Consider the following 9,647-nt stretch of genomic DNA (forward strand, 5'->3'; position numbering starts at 1 on the left):
GCTGCTTACCAATTCCTTGACATTTCCGGCTTCTAAACACACATTTCTTTGTTTACTTGCTTATTCACAAGTTGGTTCCAGTACCACCATTCCTACAATGAAGACAGAAAGTGTGGTGTGAAGAGTTTAGATGGTTATATAAACTACACTGTTGCTGGCTCCTTACAGTGTAATCCCCTATATAACCGCTATGACTGCATTATAATATGTGTTTACGTCTCCGAGTGATCCTGGGATCCCGACCGTCAGTATGTGCTGGACGTTTTAAAGCGCGGATGCCCTTATAGACAAACGTACATTAGGCAAATTGAGGGGCCTCGAGAATGTCAATACAATCAGCACAAGACGGACGAAATCTTGTTGAATGCTGATATACAGAATAAATATTTCCTTAACTTGTGAAATAATAATGGCGCGGACTCACCTGTGAGTTAAAAGCTGTCCAATTTAAAACATTTTCCAATTATGTCTAATTGAATCAGGCGGTTATGGGTGGTCTGTCTGAAATATTGATCGTACTTTTGGTTGTCCTGTCGACGATACTCTTACGATGGGTAAATTTCATATAAAAAAACCCCACCCCTGGTGTTTATAAGTCATCCATTTGGATAATGTGTAATATTCTATGCAAACGGGTAGTGGTGCTTCAGGTGACTGTTATTTTTGCCTGAACCATTCCCGATGCATTAAAGTTTAGATCAACTCACTTCCAATAACATTTTCATTTGTTAAAGTTATTTATGATAGAAGATATATTAACATGTAAATACACTGTCCCTTTTCCCAGTCTCTAAATAACAGGTTAAATTCTTAATTAACATAATGCTTGAAAGTGACATTCTTCACCTTCTGATAAATTAGTCCTGGACCCCACTTCGTGTCTGTTGACCTTCCACCTCTGTAACTACCGCCCTGCTCTAGACTTGTGGTCACTCTAGCTGCTGACCAAATGAAGAGAGTTCAGGTTGAAGAGTTACACAATGAAATCTATGAATCAAAACTTTGAGGTCTTGACCAGTTCTCTGACCCATTGTTTGACGCTCTACCTCCAAATCCATCATTGGCACCGTTCATTGAATACAATACATCATGCTCGTTATTTTCCAAATTTCGCAGCCATTCCCAAGATGTTATGTTCTGGACTCAATCTAGCTGACTAGTCGTTTGATTGATCGTCGATACAGAGGTACTGGCCACTTCACATTCAACCGCACTGCCATTGTTGTCTCACGGTTTCATGGGCATTACCCTCGATTGTAAAGCGCCAACTGTGATATGAAACAGTTGCATTGAAGGGTCCTCGCGTTGGCTTTTGGTAGAAGGCAGCTTGGGTCCCTTTGGGGGTTGCACCAACGCCACAGAACTGCTTGTTTGGGTATAAGCGACCATTCCTCCCGCCCCATTTCATCAATTGTTATGGGATATCAGAGCGAGGATCAAGCGCGGCGCTTACCGTTTCTCGGAAAATGGATTAGAAGCGACGTGGTCCCTCTAACGGATTCACTATCTCTGAGTGTCATCAATATCCATCAAATCTAAAACAGGCCACTCCAAACTCCACTTTATTAAAGGGGATGTAAACGTTACGCTCGCACCGATCGTGCCCTTAGGAAGACCTACGGCTGGGCACGGGGCTTGGAAAGTCGGCAGAAAAACGGCTCGCAACAGCGCGACTCTGATGTTCCTCGATGTGAAGTTATAGGATTATCGACAGGCAGGCATGGGCGAAAGTCCGAGCGTGTTAGATAAGAGTCATGTCCTTAAAGTCATGCATGTAGATTTGCCCTAATTGACTGTCTTCTCCAACAGCATTGTGGCCGCTACCACTGAGCTTGCGACACTCACGTCTTTGGTTCTCCTGTTCGTAATCCACCAGGCTCAAATAGTCCTGTTATCCTACTCGCCTTGCAGTCAAGGGCCTTAGCTGAGGATCCTTTGCCTGATTACCTTGATTAATTACCCAGTCTCTTTAGGCCTTGGATCAGAACGCTGATCAAATCTCAGCACCGAAAGCATCTCCGTGCTCGCTCAACATTTTGCAAGGCAACACTTCGTCCCTTTTATTTGTTGTTTAAACTGAAACCAATTAAGCGAGAGGAATGTCCAGACAAGATGATCCAAAACAGGTTCAAAGGATTACTGGAAGTTGGTTCAACCAGAGGGAGAGGAGTTGGAAAATATTGAAATTATCTTGAATTTCATATCCCGGTCGATACTCGCTGTTTGCATGTCCTAATGGCAACAGATTACACGCTGCTACGCCTTCAAACATTTTGAGCTGGGTAATTTATGTTCTTGGTAGACCCTGGACTTCTTCTACATTCGTGAAACTCTTAGATTTACAACTTAATGATGCCCAGCATCACAGTTAAGATGCTGACAAATCTAAAAAACATAAATGGGCTAACTGGGAATCGAACCCATTCTTTCATCCGAAGGGAGGCAACTCTGCAAGATAATTGCGATGCCTTTGACGACTTTGATAACTGGGCCCCATCCCATAATTTTAGATGAAATGGGACTCGAATGGATACAATGTGTGCTCCGATTGTTCGCATGGTATCCAGACGAAGTAATTATTTCCATACCAGAGTAAAACAGTAAATAATGCTGACTGCAGTGGAAGTAAATATTCACTCACTCACTCACCTCGTGATACGTTAGACGTTGCTCCCTGATTCAAGCTTCGTTTGGCAGATAGAAACGTAACATTTACAATATCTGATTTTCTTCGCCACAATTGATTTTTCCGTCCTTTTTTCGACACATGCAATTATATTTTCTGACCACAAATGATACAATTTGTTGTCGCTTTCAAACTTCATTTAAAATTCCCACTTTCATCTGGCAATTCATTTAACTCGTCCGAAAATTAAACAAAAAAAGTGTTGTTTTTTGCATCGCCTGAAGCTGTTTGCGGTGAATCACAAAGAATTTAATGGAATAACGAGGAAAATTAGCCCAGAATTTTCTTGCACGCGTTAGACATTTGAAAGTGAATTACCCAGTAAAACGATAGGCCTCCTCCATTCTTTTAGACCTTTCCTTTTATTCGAGCCACGAGTACGCAGAGTGGAGTTGGTAGGCAACGTTGCCTCGCTCGTCACCATCGGCACCACACCGTGGTGAGGTGAGGTGAAATTGGGTTTAACGTTGTGCTTGAGAATATTTCGCTCATATGATGACGTGCATGCGTGTGTATGTGTATGTGCGGCTGCTTGTACTAGCCCAGACTGAAGCTGGTTTTATAGTGCTAGCTCACTGAGATACCATGCCGCAGTGAAGCATGAATACCCCACTCAGACACATTATACTGACTCCGAGCCGACCAGTCCTTGTTGTACCCATTAATGCCGAGCGCCAGGCAGGGACCAACAAGTACCATATTTTAACGTCTTTTGGTATGACGCGGTCGGGGATCGAACCCGCGACCTCCACACCGTAGTAAATATACAGCAGCTCATTCTCAGGGTCCACGTAATCTGGAAGTCAAGATTGCTGAGCGCCAGTGAATATTGTCCAACGACGTAGCCATTAACCACGGCGTACTTTAAATAATTAAATCTAGATCGAGCAAACCATGGACTTAAAATGAGCAATGATCGAGGTCATAGGTGATGGACAAGGAATTGAACGGATCGGGTGAGTGAGTTTAGTTTTACCCCGCAGTCAGCAATATTCCAGCTAGATGGCGGCGGTCTGTACATAATCGAGTCTGGACCAGACAATCCAGTGATTGACATCATGAACATCGCTCTACGCAAGTGGGATACGATGATATGTATCAACCAAGTCAGCGAGCCTGACCACCCTATCCCGTTAGTCACCTCTTACGACAAGCATGGGTTACTGAAGATCAATTCTAATCCGGATCTTCACGGGTCGGACTGAACGGATCGGGTGATAAGACTGGGTGACTTGCTTCATACTTGGTTCATACCAGGAGGCGTTAGACGTTACCAGTAATATCAGTCACTGGCGTTTCTGGTCTAGGCTCGACATCTTAATGGACCAAGCATAGCCTACTTAGGTGTCGATATTTATATTAGCGTTCACCCTAAAGCCTTACTCTCCATATTTTCGTCCCATTTGCCAAATGTTTGAAACGCCGCGCTGAGGGAACGCTGAAATGGAGCATGTCGTACTGGTTATCCACTGAGACCAACGAAAACCGGAATGACGCAGACAGACCAAGGGACATAATCGATGCAATCTAGGATTCAAACTGACTACAAACAGGCTACAGACACGGAGTGACTGGGTTTAGTTTAAACGCCACGTGTCAGTTACATCATGGCATCGCCTTGTGAGAAGAATGACCGAAATGATGCACGTCTTGATAATAAAGGTATAAACATAGGACGCATCTGAGATATAAAGCCACGACAATAGATTTCTGGACCTCCTATGGAATTCCCTTAACAACTTACTGTAACCTCCATATGTGCATGCATGAAGTCGTTCTCCAAACAGTGCCATTAAAATACAGCTTGCATACGAAAGTGAGTGAATGAGTGCGCATGCATCATTAAGAAATACCTGTGTCGACGGACCGACAACAATGGCCTCAATACACTGAAACGATACCCTGCTCTTTAGTCTTACAGTCACACAGAACAGGCGCTACACACTTAATATTCTACAGTTATGTAAAGACTATCCTACCAACAATACAGTGAGTTTGTTTATAAGGAACATTTACTGATATCCTAGCAACATCACAGCGACGGACTCCAGAAATGGACTTCACACTTGTACCCATGTGGGAAAACGATCCCGGGGTCTTCGGCTTGACTGGAGGAAGATTTAACCACTTGCTTTAAACTCGCCCCATACTCAACTAGAATGTTCAGCTTTTTCGTACTGTAAAATGTATGTTGTATGTTCATGCCGAAGTGGGGCGGTGGGGTAGCCTAGCGGGTAAAGCTTGTCACGCCGAAGTCCCGGGTTCGATTCCCCACATGGGTAAAATGTGTGAAGCCCATTTCTGGTGTCCCCCGCCGTGATATTGCTGGAATATTGCTAAAAGCGGCGTAAAATCAAACTCCCTCACTCACTCATGCCGAAGTCATCGGTATTCCTGTAACATAAAGCATCCTGTAAATAGTCTCGGCTAGAAAATTATTTGGGAACTGCGCCTAACGATGTCGGAGTGCGTAGACTCATATACAGAGTGAGTGAGTGTGTTGAATTTTACGCCGCTTTTAGCAATATTCCAGCAATATCACGACGGGGGACACCAGATATGGGCTTCAAACATTGTACTCAAGTGGGGAATCGAACGTGACGAGCGAAAGCTTTAACCACTAGGCTACCCCATCGCCCCAATATTCAGAGCCTGACCACCCAATCCACAAACACATGATGTAACCTGACCCGGAGAACCAACGCTTAAGTAATCAGTACTGAAAAAGCGTATTACTAAGTTATTAGTAAGTAATTCTTGTGTCATACATCAAGGTGCAGATTCCGATGTGCAGTTAAGCAGCATACTTCACCGCCATACAAATGTACAGAACAGTTCTAAGCGATCGCGTGAGGCAACGGGAAGAAGTATCTCTGTGATAGATAGAGATAGGTTGCCTGTGTGTTAAATGAACAACCCCATGCAAGTATTAAAGTACAAGCATGGCTGGAGGCATAGTGTAGAGAACAAAACAAACCATGTTCACAAAATATAAACCATTTATGTTTCCTGAAAGTAAATCTTGGGGTCGACATCAGTAAGTATCGTTAATGTGAAAAGTGCGAAGTTGATGAAGAAAGGCTGTTATCCGTGTCTTTGAGAGTGGAATCCCGTCTCCCCCTCCTGACAGCCTGACACCTCCGTCTACCCTCGGGCGGGGGGTTCCTCTTCATCTCACTCAGGTGCCGCAAGCTGGGGGAATGTGTTAGCCGAACTTCAAAGCCAACTCAAGGAGAAACTTTTGTCAGCTGAAGACAAAGGCCTCATTGAGATGAAACTGCAACCCTTCCTGGTGCGCTAGATCCGGGTCCTGGGCAATGATAGCACGGACTGCACGTGTGTCACGTGACATTTGCTACACTGTTGAGCGGGATGAGATTTGCAGTAAGGAAATCTGTGACCTTTTCAACGGCATTCCTTCCTCTTACTAGTCATGGGCCGGATTCTACATTCCCACTTCTGACCATGGTCCATCGAGTGGCCTGATCAGCTGACTTGACGTAACTTTGCGTTTTCAAGTTTTACTGAAAGTAGAGTGGGTGAGTTTAGTTTTACGCCGTTTTTAGCCATATTCCAGCGGCGGGGCACACCATAAATAGTGAGTGAATGAGTTTATGTTTTACGCCGCTTTTAGCAATATTCCAGCAATATCACGGCGGGGACATCAGAAATAGGCTTCACAAAATTGTACCCATGTGGGGAATCAAACCCGGGTCTTCGGCGTGACGAGCGAACGCTTTAACTACCAGGCTACCCCACCGCCCCTATTGAAAAGAGACGTTGCTACTGCATGATGAGATATTTTAAGGTGGGGGAGGTCATCCTCGATGAATACTTTGGTTCTTTTGGTAAATATTTACTGCTTGTTTCATCTTACCACAATTGCATGTTTTATTACCATCTACAAACCACGAACGTGTATATTACTTGTACCAATCCATCACCCACACCGGAAATGATTTATATAATGATCCTTAAATAATAATAAATGTGCATTTATAATGCGCGCAATCCAGACAGATATGCCTGCTCAAGGCGCTACAAGGGGATTGTATAAAGATAAAAGTCAGGGAGTGTTGAGTGGAGTTAAATGTCACTATGATACTTGGAGAACATATGGGTCTTTAGTCTTGATTTGAATTTCTCAAAGGTTGGACACAGTTTCAACTCTGATGGAAGTGAGTTCCAGAGGATAGGGGCAGTGCTGGAGAAGGATCTGGAGCCAAATGTCTTCAGTCAATATTTAGGAACTTGGAGGAGATTTTGGTCACTTGATCGGAGTTTACGTGCTGGAGTGTGTGGAGTCAAGAGTTCAGATACATAGTCAGGGCTGGTGTTGTGGAGGCATCGATAGATGATACATAGATGATCCTTCCTTAAAATATGTATAATGTCTAATAATTTCGAAATTTCCAAGTAGGTAAACATTTCTAGTAGGATTCAAACAAGACCAGGAAGTATTGGAATGGGTTCCACACAGTGCACATTCGTGTGTACGCGATTGGCGTTACGACCGAACGCCTAAACCACGAGGCGACCACAAGAGCAGAGATTCTGAAAAGGGCCCCGGTTCAGTGATATTGTTTCCCAAGGTTTATGATACAGTGCCACCAGCGTTATTCTAATTCTCACGTGTATACCTAACTGTCCCATGGGAAATTAGCAGTATAAGTTCTTTGATAGCAGATCTTGTATACAATTCAGAAGAAGCTGATACCAAACTTGAGAGAGAGACGATTCCTTTTGGCGTGAAGTGTACGGAGCGTACACTGTACCAAGCTTAAAACACAGACAATTGTCTGTTACAAACAGGTTGAACGACAGGTATTGACAGGTAGACTGTTTCAACTCGGACAACCTTTGGCTCATGGGTATCCAGATGTGTTTGTGGGTATACTCAGAGCCAATATACACACGCAAGTAGAGAAAAATAGGTTATTTTTAATCAGTTAATAAGGTATTACGTATGTTTTTTAATTTTCGACGTTCCATGTACTCAGTAGTGGTCTAATTAGTAAGCAATTCAATCAACAAGTAGACGTCGTAAATCACTACAGAGACCAAGGAGGACGTGTTACAGATTATAGAAAGCCAAATGTTTTCCCATAAATTTCCATACTAACGTTATATGTTATTAAAACGTAACAGGGACATGTCAAGTCAATACATGTGCATATATGCACAGTATGGTCTTAGGGGAGTAGTAAAAACAGAATTTTTGGCTAGGTTAACCAATTCCTTTTCCTAGTACAGGAAGCGGAACACACCAACCCCAATTCCGCACGAAATGTCACCTACTTGAAAATATCTGCACACATTCAGCATAAGGCATCGTGTTAAAAAAGACAGCACAAGATATCTTACACAATGGCATCCAATCACAGTTGTCATATGGCTACACCCGGAACTGAAGGTTCACGGAGCAACATATGCTTATTTAGTGCAGTAGAACCTGTAAGGGAAACCAGTATATGTTGTATAGCTAACTCTGACAAACAAATACCCAAGTCGTGGATGAATTCAGAAACGAATATAATTTCTAATATGTTGTTAAATGAAAACTACTTTTCAGTAATTTATGAACATATCCTTCCTTCTTATTCAGCTCGTTTACATACTTCTGTGTCCAATGATGGTGTTCCCTTCTCTTTAAAGTAAGATGGGACGATTAAAACGGGTGTCTATTGACTTGTAAGTATAAATCCACTGAAAGCTCCATTGGAAACCTTTGAAAGAATATGGTATCATTCCGGTAGAAAATGATCAAGAATAACCTAGAAAACGTTTTAATTCCTGACACTTAAGTGACGCTGATGCGCAAAGGTCTGGTCTTTGTCATGACGTCTAATTCGTGACCTCTTTGAAATTGGGTAACGTGAAATTAGAGCATCCCCTTACTGCCAGACCTGCCTTATTATCAGCTGAGATAACCTTCACTTACATAACCAAAGTCAAATGCATGTACCAAGTCGAAATCATTAAACACGCCAAGCCAAACGGGTCGATCTATGTTGACAATTTCCGTCAAGTTCACTACTGTGAAATATGCTTATTATGTATATCAACAAATTATGTAAAACGAAGCTCGCTTAGCTCAAACCGAGGAAATTGTGGGTGACATTATCTTGAGTAGCTTCACAACCACCTTCTCACGGCAATATGATGTGATACTCCTCAAGACCACACGCACCGGGTGCTTACTTTTCACGAGGAGCTGTCTTCAGTGCACGTGCAGTGCGTGCAACGTGTCATACAGCTAATACTGTGTGGTTCTCCTTCACGTGCTGCACGCGCTTGTGTTCTCTGTTGGCGGTTTCTCTGAAAAGTGTCTTGAACTGGTCACATGAAACAATGTTCATTGATACTGACGAATTCGCCGCGTACGTGAGGTCCACGAACCTGAAATGTATGTTTTAAAATGTGTACATTCTAAAAGAGATTTAACAGTCACCCCACCGTCACGCCATCTTTCTTATACTACAAGGCCGCTGGTTTCATGTCCCAAAGATGTTGAAAGTTGGTACGCCATTACACCTCACTTCTTCTACAGCGCTTAATCAACGACAATTTCAGAGTATATATTCAACAATTATTCTATTCTATTTGAACTCTAAAAACATTAAACTGTTGGTTCTGTTGGATAAGAAGCTAACGTCAGCTCCCCACCAAAACGATTTTTAGGTGTTTTGGTGTCATGAACTGCTGTTGTCTATGCTTGAAATGTATGCCTTTTGGGGTGTTTTTTTCAACCAAATAATGGAGGAAAACCAAATTCTATGATATGATACCAAGTTCTATGAAAACCACTTGCTTGATAACAGTGTACCTACAGCGAAACGTAGCACGTCACACGTCGCGCGTATTGCAATAAAGAAGTTGACTATCCATAGAACTTGGTTTTCCTTCATCTTTACAACTTCTAAATGCTTCTCCAGGAAACCAAATTATGCTTGATTCAGTT

This window comes from Haliotis rubra, unplaced genomic scaffold (genome assembly GCF_003918875.1).
Source record: "Haliotis rubra isolate DU_JTF1 unplaced genomic scaffold, ASM391887v1 Scf72, whole genome shotgun sequence".
Lineage (NCBI taxonomy): Eukaryota > Metazoa > Mollusca > Gastropoda > Lepetellida > Haliotidae > Haliotis > Haliotis rubra.